Source organism: Ursus americanus, chromosome 1 (genome assembly GCF_024610735.1).
Source record: "Ursus americanus isolate L20-20 chromosome 1, mUrsAme1.1.p, whole genome shotgun sequence".
Classification (NCBI taxonomy): Eukaryota; Metazoa; Chordata; class Mammalia; order Carnivora; family Ursidae; genus Ursus; species Ursus americanus.
This window is the reverse complement of record NC_142127.1, coordinates 67,860,850-67,874,002: the sequence shown is the minus strand read 5'-3', so window position 1 is coordinate 67,874,002 and position 13,153 is coordinate 67,860,850. Positions and strand designations below refer to the sequence as shown.

At 33.1% G+C, this 13,153-nt stretch overlaps 1 long non-coding RNA gene across 1 annotated transcript in view; it reads right to left on the bottom strand.

Annotated features, from left to right (window-relative positions):
- Positions 1-1,833: 1,833 nt before the first annotated feature.
- Positions 1,834-13,153, bottom strand: part of LOC123798154 (uncharacterized) — a 373,819-nt gene continuing 362,499 nt past the window's right edge. The window contains exon 4 of the long non-coding RNA XR_006781187.2: positions 1,834-2,086. This is a non-coding gene — a long non-coding RNA (uncharacterized LOC123798154). The remainder of the gene's footprint in view (positions 2,087-13,153) is intronic.

Genomic DNA, 13,153 nt, shown 5'->3' with positions numbered 1-13,153 from the left:
ATCAAGAGTCAGATGCCTAACCAACTAAGCCACCCAGGTGCCCCAATAGGTTTATTTCTTGTTGTTGCTGAGTGATACATCATTATATGTATATAGGACTTTGTGTTCACCCACTAATTATCCAATGTGAGTTTGGATTGGATATAATGATTTGGGGGTATTATGAATAATACTTATATAACTTATGCAAGTCTCTGTATGGACATAGGTCTTGACTTTTTAAAAATTTTAAATTGTCCATAAGAGCTCAATAATTACATAAACTAATAATTTAAAAAAATCTGTATGGATATAAATGCATGGTACTGATTGATGGGGAGAGATATTCTCCCAAATATTTAGCATATTGGAAGTTCCTAATCTAAATATTTCCTATTGATCAAGAATCAATATATTCATTGAAACAAATTGGATAGAAATATCTAAACACAGGGAACTTGTTTTAACATTTTGAAACCAAATATCTGATTAGAAAATGTGAGATGAACACAAGGAATTTTGGGTTTTCTGGGAGCCACAAGCATGTACTGTCACTATGAAATAAGTTAGATTTGAGTTGAAAAGTATATTTCATAACAGAACCCTTTTCTATATAAATATGGAGGGGAAAGCTGAAAAGTGAAAATGTATTGCTGACTCCTCTGCTTTTGGGTATATAACTACTGGTTGTTCCATTATTATAAATTTATTAATAGTTAAATTGCTCATTGAAATGAATTAATTTTTATTCATATGTCTTGTGATTTTTTTTGTCACTGAAATTTGCTATTACATAATGAATAAGAACATTTCTTCTGTCTTATTTTCTTCTAATAGTTTTAAAACAAACTATTCTTCGCTAAATGCATTTATCTTCCCCCTACACCATCCAACAGAATGAGTATAAAACATTTATGAGACATTTATTGATTTGCACCCTTTGTATTATATGGATAGCTGACATTAATATGATGAATCTCTGAACACATGCTTTTGCTGAAATGACTCTTTCCATAACCTATTTGAACTCAAAATTTGAAATACAATGTTTATAGAGCTATGCCATGATACATTTTGTATCAGAATAGGTAGAAAATACTATCCCTGTAAGCTAGTTTAGCTTTGCTACATGGTTTTAGTTTTAGACAATTGCTATGATCAGTTCTATACTTTAAAATCATTAGTGATATTGTGTGAGATTTTTTTGAGTGTGTGTGTATCACATCTCTTAATATAGATTTTAATTGGGCAAAAAGGAAGAAATAACCAGCTGAAGCATTTGGTGATGAAATTAAGTCTCTCATTTAGATTCACATAAACTTGTACAGTGGTTTATTTATATAAAAAATTGGAAATCCATTTGTATATAGAGGCTTGGGGAAATACCAGGAAAACATCAGAGTGATGGAATCTAATCCATAATATAACCTTTACTGGATAGGTGAAAAAAATGTGATGTATTTGAAAGACTATCAGACCTACTTCCATTTCCACATAAAGAAAATGAAATTGAGAGACATTGGCTAAACATTTAACCAAATCCTTTGGTGTCTATGTTATAAATGTTAGCTCAGAGAATGCAGATTTATATATATATTGCAGGTGATATATTTAATGGTAAAAATTTGGGAGAAGTAGTCTTAAAAGTGCCAAGAACTGAATATATATATATTATGTATATATATTATGTATATAAAAGATGAATATTCCTCGTATGAAGGCAATGAGGATTTGAGGTTCTCTTGGGACTTACTGTAGCTTCATAAATATGTCTAGTATAGTCTCACCAATTTAAGACATTAAAGATAGCTTAAGAATTAAAGATCTTTTAGCAAAAGAACTTTATTTAGAAGATTTTAATTTTTGGTGACTTCCTCTTACAATTAATTTTTAATTCTAACAGTCTCAAAGTGTAAGAGTTATTTACAGTTTTAGCCTTCTGAGGTGATACTATAGAGTTTCAGGTGGGGGAAAAAAGGAGCACTCCTTCAGCACAGGTGGAAGTGAGAGATGGGCTCACTATGCTGTGAAGCAAATTTCAAGTAGATCTCCCAGGAGGTCAGATGATCAAAATCTTCCCTTCACTTCTGTTCATTAGAAGTTGACTCTATAAGGAAAGTGGGAGGGAAAGAGGGTAAAAGCTAATGATTCTAAGTCACATTAACAAAGATATTTAAAGAATCTCTATTGCTGAGAGCTTTGTAACTAGACCCTATTTGGGGAAAAGAGAAAATTACCTTAGTTTATCTGTCATTTTATTAACAGGAGACAATTAATTGTCATTTTCTTGTTTTGCCATCATAATGTAATTAGTATTCATGTTAAAGAGTTTGAATCATTGCAATATCATGAAGTGCTTTTGGCATAATCAATAAGATTAGATCACATTCAGTGTAATTCTATTGCTCCATTATCAATTTCTATTGTTTTGCAAATAATAGCACATGCATACACTTATTTGTTGCTCAGAATTTTTGTTTGATGACTGCAGTATATCTTACATGTTATTTATAATCATGATTTTGTAAACAGGAGTTTAACACATAATATCTGCACCTATTATGTAAATCACATTAAACATAATTGTCATTGCAGAATTTTCTGCAAGAGTCAGTCAATTTGATGAAAAATCAGTTAAGCAAGTAATTACTTTTAATTCTCTATTTAATGAGCCCAACAGTTTAAATCATTTGTCTAGTTTAGACTTAAATATTTGGAGACTAATGTGGAAAGAGAGCATGTCTTTGAATTTCAGTACCTTCACTTCCTCAGGAAATGCTTACAACTTATCTCTTTCCTCTTCTGCTTTCACATCATGAAACTTATCTCTAAATTTTGTAAAATTAAATGAAAAAATGTGAAGTTTTACACATGATAGTTATTTGAAACATTTTCTTTCTTGTCCCTCTTTATCACTAAACATGCATGTTGATATAAAGTGCTGCCATTGTTGATGCCATATGTTTCAATGAAATTTTCTCCCTTGATTTTTTTCTGACATACACTTCTATCTCTCATTATACATTTCACACTTCGGAACTCTAATTTCACATACTGCAATAACTAGCAATGATGACTTTAAATTTAACTTATGTTGCCAAAGATATGACATTGTAATAAAAACATTAATGATTACTGACTTCCTGAAAAAATTTCTTAAAGGTAGAGGGGATAGCCAGTATAATCTATAGATCAATAAGAAGAGACACGTAATCATTCTCATAGTTACAAATCACCTTTTTACTTGTAATCATTTTTTTCCTTTTTGTTTAAAATTGGATACTTGTTAACTCCTCCATAAAGCGTGTGAGCCAATTCTAAGCATATGAGTATTAAGCACTAATCTATGAAAGGTTGTTGAATTGTCTTATTTTCAGATTATATAAAATTTTAAAATAATTATTTCAAAGAACACCTTCAATGTTCAAAATTCTCAAAATAACATTATTTTGTGAATCAATTCAGTTTATCTCAAAAGAAAAACCAACAAATGATTTGTACCCCATATAAAAAATGATGTATATTATGTGAAAGTTTCAATTCTATATGAATAAGTTTTTTTTTTTCTAAATAAGTTTTAATTCTGTATGCATCACGCTGAAGTGACTTTTCCATTCATAAAAAGGAAAAAAAAATCCAAGGTAAAATACTATGTCCTTTTTGATATTTTCTCAGTGTTCTAGAGTTAATCATTGCTTTCTTCATGATTCTAACATACATTTGTTGTATATTCTAAATTTAACAAAACTAACTTACATCCTGAATTCTAATATTGTATCACAAAATTACTTTTAGATGGGTGTACTTCCAGTAATTTCCAAGTAGCACCTGTCAGATCAACCATATGCATGTAATAAGTCTCAATTCTATAAATAAATTAATAAATAGTCAAGCAAATAAATAACAAACTGAAGTCACTACAGAATAACGCAGAGCAGGCAGAAATTAAAGGTTAGTCTACACTTAGGAAAACAGAATGACATTAAACAATTTTCCTTTATCATATATTTCCTGTATTATATGGATTTTGCATGGTAAAAAAATTATATATATATTGAATTGAAGAACTAAAACAGAGCTCAGAAAAACTGCATTAGCTAGATCAAAAGGAAATTCCAGAAAGTCACATAGCATGAAATTCCTGAATAGTACATAGGGCTTATATTTTATATGTAATTCTACCCAAATATCTGGCTGGTTTCAAAACTATACATGTGCAAGAGAGACTCCCAATCAGACCAGCTAAGGATAAAATAACCAAATAGAGATTTCTCTTGCCACATACTGCAGAAAGACCATGCTGGGAATTTTAGTTCACCCACAATAAGTGTATATTAAAATATAATAAAAATACCTTAGTTTTATTCTTTTGCATGTAGCTGTCCAGTTTTTCTAGCACCATTCACTGAGAGAGTCTTTTCACCATTGTATATTCTTGCCTTCTTTGTTATAGATTAACTGAGCATGTAAGTGTGGGTTTATTTCTGGGCTATCTGTTCTTTTCCATTGAACTGTGTGTCTATTCTTGCACTAGTACCATACTTTTTTGATTATTATAGCTTTGTAGTATATCTTGAAATCTGGGGTTTTAATATTTTCAGCTTCATTCTTTTCAAGATTGCTTTGGCTATTCAGATTCTTTTGTGGTTCTTTACAAATTTTAGGATCATTCTAGTTTTGTGAAAAATGCTGTTAGTATTTTGTTAGGGATTACATTGAACCTATAGATTGCTTTGGGTAGTATGAACATTTTAACAATATTATTTTTTCTAATCCATGGCATGGAATACTTTTCCATTTGTTTGTATCATCTTTAATTTCTTTCATCAATATTTTATAGCTTTAGAGTCCAGGTCTTTCATATCCTTAAGTTTATTCCTAGGTATTTTATTTACTTATTTTTGGTGAAATTGTAATGAAATTGTTTTCCTAGCTTCTCTTTCTGATACTTTGCTATGAGTGTATAGAAATGCAACAGATTTCTGTACATTGATTTTGTATTTGGCAACTTTGTTGACTTATTCTAATAGTTTTTTGGTGGAGTCTTCAGGGTTTTCTTTGTATAGTATCATATCATCTGCAAATAGTGACAGTTTTATTACTTTCTTACACCATACACAGAAATAAATTCAAAATTGTTTAAAGACCTAAATGAGAGACCTGAAACCATAAAACTCCTAGAAGAAAAGATGGCAGTAATCTCTTGGAAATTGGCCCTAGAAACTATTTTCTAGGTGTGTCTCCTCAAAAGAAACAAAAGCAAAAATAAACTAGTGGGCCTACACCAACAACAGACAAAAGAAAAATGTTTCACAGCAAAGGAAACCATCAACAAAATGAACAGGCAACCTAACAAATGAGAAAAAATATTTGCAAATAGTATATATAAGGGACCAATATCCAAAATATATAAAGAACTTCTACAACTCAACACCCAAAAAAACAAATAATCTGATTAAAGAATGGCAGAGGATCTGAATTTTTTTTTGTCTCAAAGACCTACAGATGGCCAACTGACACATGAAATGATGCTCGACATCACTTATCATCAGGGAAATGCAAAGCAAAACCACTGTAGCATATCACCTCCCAGCAATCAGAATGGCTAAAATAAAAAGACAAGCAATAACAAGTGTTAGTGAGGATATGGAGAAAAAGGAACCCTCGTGCACTGTTGGTGGGAATACAAACTGGTGCAGCTACTGTGGAAAATAGTATGGAGGTTCCTCAAAAAATTAAAAATAGAAATATCCTACAATCTAGTAATTTCCACTCCTGGGCATTTACCCAAAGAAAATGAAAACCCTAATTCAAAAAGATATATGTACCCCTATGTTTATTGTAACATTATATACAATAGCCAAGCTCTGGAAGCAACCTAATTATCCATGATAGATAAATGAAGACTGTGTGCGTGTGTGTGTGTGTGTGTGTGTGTGTGTGTGTGTGTATGAATACATATGAATATTAGAAAAAAATGAGATCTTGCCGATTCCAACAACATGGAGAGACCTGGAGGGTATTATGTTAAATAAGTTAGAGAAAGACAAGTACCATATGATTTCATTTATATGTGGAATCTAAAAAACAACAACAAAAAAAATGAACAAAGAAAAAACAGACCCATAAATATGGAGGACAAACTGGTGGTTGCCAGAGGGTTGGACAAAATGGGCAAAAGGAGTGAAAGGTAGAAGCTTCAAGTTTGAGTTGTGGAATAAATATGTCACAGAGATTAAAGGTACAGCATAGGGAAATACAGTCAATGGTATTGTGATAGCATTGTATGGTGACAGACTGTAGTTATAACTGCGGTGAGCCTAGCATAATGTATAGAGTTATTGAATCACTATGCTGTACACCTGTAATAATATAAGTGCATCACCTATGCATAAAGAAAAAAATTAAATTTTAAAAATGAAAATAAACTGAAATACTTTTAAATGAATATAACAGAATTCAGAATCTCTAACACATATTCTTCACAATGTAAATGGTATAATCTAAAATTACAACACATAAAAATAAGTAAATGTGAGCCATAATCAAAAGAAAAAAAAAAGCAAAATAATTTGATGGTGATCTTAGCCAAATGAAATTTTGAATAATCTATTGAAACTATGTTCGAAGAGCAAAGGGTTAATTATGTTTGTAATGAATGAAAAAAAACAGGAAATCTCAGCAGAGAACTATAAAATATAAAAAGGTAGACATTACAGAAGTAACTTAAAAAAAAACAGTAAAAAAACTTAAGTCCACTTTGTATTTTTCTTTTATCAGTGGAACATGGACTTAACAGTTTAACATAGATAACAGGAAAGAGTGCATGAATTCGAACATAAAGTAATAGAATTAATCTAAAGAACAGTGCAGAGAAAAAAGTGAGGTAGAATTATAAAATGCAAATAGGTAAACTGAAATGGAGTACCAAAATACCTTAAGTAAATAAGAGGAGGAAAACAACACATTCTCAACTAGAGAAATACATCCAACCAGAGCAATGAGATTATATTCAACATTAATGAACTATACGTATTTCAAAATTATATTTGCCAAATACCTGTGTTGGAATAATCATATTGTGACTTTCAGTAAAAACTCCATTCAACGAAAAAAACAAAATGGCTAGTTCAGCTTGCAACTCAATTTCCCAAGTGTTTTTCCTCTAGAACATCATGGCATTTCTATATGCTTTAAGTAAACTTACGTTTTGTACAGAGAATATTAAGATACAAAACCCAATGTCATAATTTAATAAAATCTATGTTTACTGTTTATACAAGGGTATCTTTTATTTGGAACGAGCTTTCTTTTTGCTTAAACTACGTGTGGCAGTGAAAAGTACTATAGTGACCACTAGAACAATTTGGCAGTAACTACTGAAATGCATGTTAAGAGACCAGGAACTTTACTCACCATTGATCTTGTAGCATTTCAAGTGTCAACAAGTGAAAGAAGTCAAATAACATAATAATAACTTTGAAGATAGTTTTATCTTCAAGAAAATGTAACATGCCTGTGTGTATTGCATATGTGGTGATATTTTAGAGGGATGACTTAAAAGTTAGTATTCATAACTGCTAGTAATATAGCGTTCCTCGTTTACAGATGTGGAGGGGGAAAAAGCCAGTTTTTGGTCAAAGAAGTTTAGTTATCATTAAAATTGAAAGGCTGTTTTTGCCAATGAAATATTGTTCTTCACTTACTGAAATCCACATTTATTTTTACTCAGTGTCATGAAGGTTAGAGGTGGAATACATCTTTGCAGTGTACCTAAGACATAATGAAAAATGTGACATTAGAAGAAAAAAGTGAATGATGATAGCCACTCCTAACAGCTTGATCCCATAATTTACTTATTGGTGGCAGCGTAGCCACCATAACCTGCTGACTGTATCTAAAGTGTCAGAGGATGGTGTCAGGGGAAATATGTTGTTTTACACATATAAAGATGATGCCACTGAACCATTGGATTAGTTATTCCATGTTAGTGATAGATTTATATTCATTCCCCACTGAGACACTTCTTTCCACTTACCCTTCCTCTACCCTTTTAACCGCTGAAACTCATTTTTTGAAGAAATTGGGGATGGATAGGGCAGTATGGAAAATAACAGAAGATATCTGATTATAGCAATCTTGGGCTTCTTACTCTTACATATTTTCATTGGCTGCAGACTATAAGGAGAATTTAAGTAAATCTACCATACCCTGTGCCAAACCCCCTTACTTTATGTGTTCATTTATTAACAATGTATCTTACTATTTATATAAATATAGATAGATTCTCTTATACATGCTGTACAAGTTGTTTCATTCTTAGGCTCTAACACCTGCTGTCACACTTAACTGGTTCTTAAAATAGTCTGCCATAAATCCATTAATGCAATAAAAAAATAAGGAATATAATCTAGAGAATCTTGACAGAAAAACTGGGAGGATGTTTTGGTAGCACGTGAAAAGAGAGAATATATTAAGCTGCTTCAAAGAGATGGATTTGTATTATTACTAAAAATACCATCCAGAGTACTGGAGTCTCAAACTATTAACATTGGGATTCATTTCCTTTATTGTAAAGATACAATAAGTTTTAAGAATTTCATTCATATCCCATGTCACATTCCTTTGATTATCCTCAATAATGGCCAATGTCTTCATCTTTTTAATAGAAACTTAAAATTGCAAGTATCTCAAACCCATTCAGATCCTTACCTAACAATCAAAGTATATGGTCTCTGGTGAAATTTGAGATGTAATTAAAAATAATGAGATTGTATTTACAAGCCAATACCTAAAGAGTTGTATCAATCTACACCAATGTTGCTCAGTATTTATGGAGCTCCCCAGCTATGCTGACTGATTCTTCTGGCAACACTAGTTTGGATATATTAAACTTATAAAAATTATTAAAAATCAGAGTCCTATATCCAAATGTATATCATTGGAAATCAAAATGCATGCAGGTTTTTGTGAAGCTGACTGTGTTACATTAGTGGTTACAAAGTAATGGAGTTATTTGCCTGAGTATTATCTAATCCAATCAATGTTTTAAACCATTTCATTGAATCTGAAACATATGATCTTTTCTCTATGCCTTAGGAAGCACTGGTTGTAGGCCTTCAACATAAACATGTTTTTCTCTCAAAAGAATTCCCTTGCGCCCAGATTTGGTTGAAGAGACAAATTGTGCAGCAGTACCATACTCTGATTCTCCTGCATAGACATTATGACAACTTATTGTAGTTGATTCTTTAATTTGTATCCTAATAGTGCCTGGTATAGTGTACAATCTTGATCCTCTCTTATACTCCAATTGCTAGAAATCTTGAGAATTGATGACCTGCGCTTACCGTGCTGAAGGTAGCTATCTCTCACAAGTTTTTATCGGCTCAAAAAGGGAGTATATAACCTGTTCCCCTTGCCTCTGTGGAGGACATTTCTAAAGGGCCATTCTAGCTTCGCCACTCTCTGTGAGACTGACTGAGGCCACTACAGCAACCACGTCACAGTTTTACATCTCTATGACCACTTCTGCTTCAGTTGCTCTCTCAAAACTCTTCTTGTGAGACCTTCCTATAAAACTAATTGTACACAGAAAAGCATTTTCAGGAACACATACCTAAGGCATTTCATTCTTCAGGGTCCTAAGAACACAGCACTGATACGTAATTGCACAGTTGGACCATCCAACACCAGCTGGCAGTGAGGTCCACATTACTGGTAACAGAATGAATATGGATAGGTACTGGTATGCTGTGGCAATGTCATTGTTAAATTTCATGAGTGATAAGGTGATAAACGAATGTGGTACAAGTGGAGATTAATTCACTAATGGGTACAACATATCAGGATATTGAGATGTATAGGGAAAATATTAATTACAAGAAGCATGACAGTTAATAGTTGTTATGGGGACAATAAATGCATTGGAGAAAGACAATGAAGAGCTGAGGGTGACTAATCACCCATTTAGATGAAGTGTAATAGCCAGAGGGCCTCTTCAGTAGCATACAAAAAGTTTCACACCTCAATTATATGGCACTAAGAGCTATGAACTGAGCCTAGGACTTAATTGGAAAAGAACAAAAGCTCCAGAAAAAAAAAAAAAGTTAACATTTTGTTAATTTAAGTCAGATATGCCAATGTCAGAGGACCATTTGAATAGAATTTAAACTTGAAATATGGCATGGGGATCCCTGAATTAAAGCATTTGTGAATCTCAAATCACAGATCCCCCTGCATGTTCTGGGCCTATAAATAGTTTGATAAGGGACTGATTATCATTATGAGAGCACTCTCCTTGGATATAAGATTTAAACTTTTCTCAAGGTGGGAGTAGGCAGGAGAAAGATATGCTCACACACACAGCCGTTTTGAGTCTTAAAAGATTAGAAATAGTAAAGGCCTTATAGTAATTGAAGTATAAACCTCAGACCTTCTGTAGATGTTGGTGAAAAATTAGAACAAAAAGTGGAGCAAAAAGGTAAGGGTCTCTCAGGAGACTGAAAACATACAAGCCACCTATATCCTATGTGATGTCACTATTACCACAGCGATAAGAAGTGTATTAGAGACAGGGTTATCCTGAGAATCCTGGTGCCTTTTTGAGAATCAGCAGTACCTTCTTTTTCAGGCTGAGGCTAGGAGAGTTTAAGAACTGGATCCTGGGCGCCTGGGTGGCTCAGTCATTAAGCATCTGCCTTCGGCTCAGGGCGTGATCCCAGGTTCCTGGGATCGAGCCCCGCATCAGGCTCCTCTGTTGGGAGCCTGCTTCTTCCTCTCCCACTCACCCTGCTTATGTTCCCTCTCTTGCTGGCTCTCTCTCTCTGTCAAATAAATAAATAAAGTCTTAAAAAAAAAAAAAAACAACACTGGATCCTAAAATAAAGGTGAGCATAGGATCCCAATATAACATCATTTGTACAATGGCTTTTAATCATCAGAAATAAGGGAGAGACAATTATCTTAATAAGTGACAATGACAGAGTGGCAGCCAGAGAGCTTGTCTTGTACAGAGCTATGAAGATGGCTATTGGAACATGGTGTCCCTGGGGAAAAGACAGATGGGTAGCAACAAAGAAATTTCACAATCTACATAATGAAAATAAAGATTACTTGATTTATAAAATAAATCAGGAGCCTTAGAACAGTGGCAGAAGTAAAGAGTCACAATATCTTGCCTACATTCTAGTCCTGAGCATATATTCAGCTCCAGAACCCATTTTTAGATGAAGAGTCTGAGTCCCTAAGAAAGAGGACCCTGTATCACCAAAGGAAACACATATGATAACTTTTCTCTGTATCTTTCCTTAGGGAGCCTATGTCCATTAACATGAGTAATACAGTGGGGACAAAAGGTGATGTTTTGTGAAATTTTGAATACTCGGCCTAGTTTAGCTTTAATATCTAAGGACTCAGACATTGCCATGGCCTTCTGTTAGATTGGAGTATCTAAGAGATAAGTAGTAAGTTGAGTCCTGGACCAGGTCCAGCTCACAGTGGATCTAGTGGGTTACAAACCAACGTCAATGTGCCTAAAATACTCGACTAGATGCACACATTGTTTTCATGGCCTGTCAGATAATAGCTATTGCAGTGGAAAACCCAAGAATAAACCTCTAAAATTGACCCTCTTATAGGCCAAGATACTAAATCAAAAATTGTATCTAGACTTTTGATTAAACCTATGAAGGACTTATGGTTAGAGACATTGTCCTCTCTTCCTAATTAGAAAACCAGGGGAAAAAAAAATGAAACAAGAGTTTTCACACATAGAGCTAGAGTTAGCACACGACTTTGTCCCCCAGGGAAGCAAAACCAATAACTGGACCCTAAATTTTACCCAGGATACTGCCTGGAGGCATTTTCAAGGCTGCAATGAATGTAGAGGAAATCCAAACAGGACCTGATGACTCAGTGATTTGGGCAGATGGAGGGAGGCCAAAGTACCAGTAATTTTAATTCATGGAGCAAAGTACCAGTAATTAGAGACCTACAGAGAGAAAATTTGGAGATGTGAAGAGGAATCTCCTAACTTCTTTGGCTTTGCATTGATCTGCTCTTGTGCATGGTGATACTCCTTGATGCTGGAAAAGAACCACTAGAGAGTAATAGGCTGAACAATTGTCTAAGTGGGTGCAAAACCAAAATCATTCATGTCCCCAAGTGTCAGAATAAAGGGTCCTTGTAATAAAAGGGAATTAGGTAGAATTATCAGAAGATTCATGCCTTCACTGAAAAGCCCTAGAGTAAAGTCTATTCTGTGTCATAACAAAGCTTAAAAATATAGAGGATCAAACTGATTTGTAAGTTGACTGCATGCCAAAAAAATGCCTAAAGACTCTTACAAATGCTATAAATCCCAGTAATCACAATATAAAATTCACAATGTCAGACATCAATTAAAAATGAGGCATGCAAGAAAGCAAGAACGTAGGACCCATAGCCAGAAAAAACATTTAATAGAAATAGAACTAGATATGCCAGAGATGATGGGTTAGCAAGAAAACATTTTAATACAGTTATTATGTTTAATACAAATATTTTCAGAAATGAAAGGAAAAGAACATAATGGAAAGAAAAATGGAAGATATAAAGAGCTCTAAATCATCTAGAAATGAAGAATGAAATATCTGAAATGCAAAATAAAATTGATGGAATGAACAGCATGCTGGACAATAAAGGGGAAAAGGACAATGTGAAGATATTGAAATAGAAACAATCTAAAATGAAGCAGAGGAAAAGAAATTGAACAGAGCATTACTAACTTGAGGGAAAATACCAAGATACCTATTAAATGGGCAATTAGGATTCCAAGAGGAGTTAAGAAAGAAAACATTTTGGTGAAATAATTCTTTTAGATTTTTCAAAGTAAAAATATATATATATATATAAACCACAGATCCAGTAAGCTCAACTAAACTGAAGAATAATAAACATAAAGTGAAGCACCGATATATCATAGTCAATTTATTGAAAGCATCAATAAAAAGAGTATTAAAAGCAAATTTAAAAATTACATAGATAGAAAATAATAGAATTAGGCAATCTGGAAGGCAATGGAACAGCATAAAGTGCCAAAGAGGAACAAGCAAAAAGCAGTCTACCTGAAATTTATACACCAAGAAAATATTTTTCAAAACTTAAGGCAAATTACTTTTCATGGGGTGCCTGG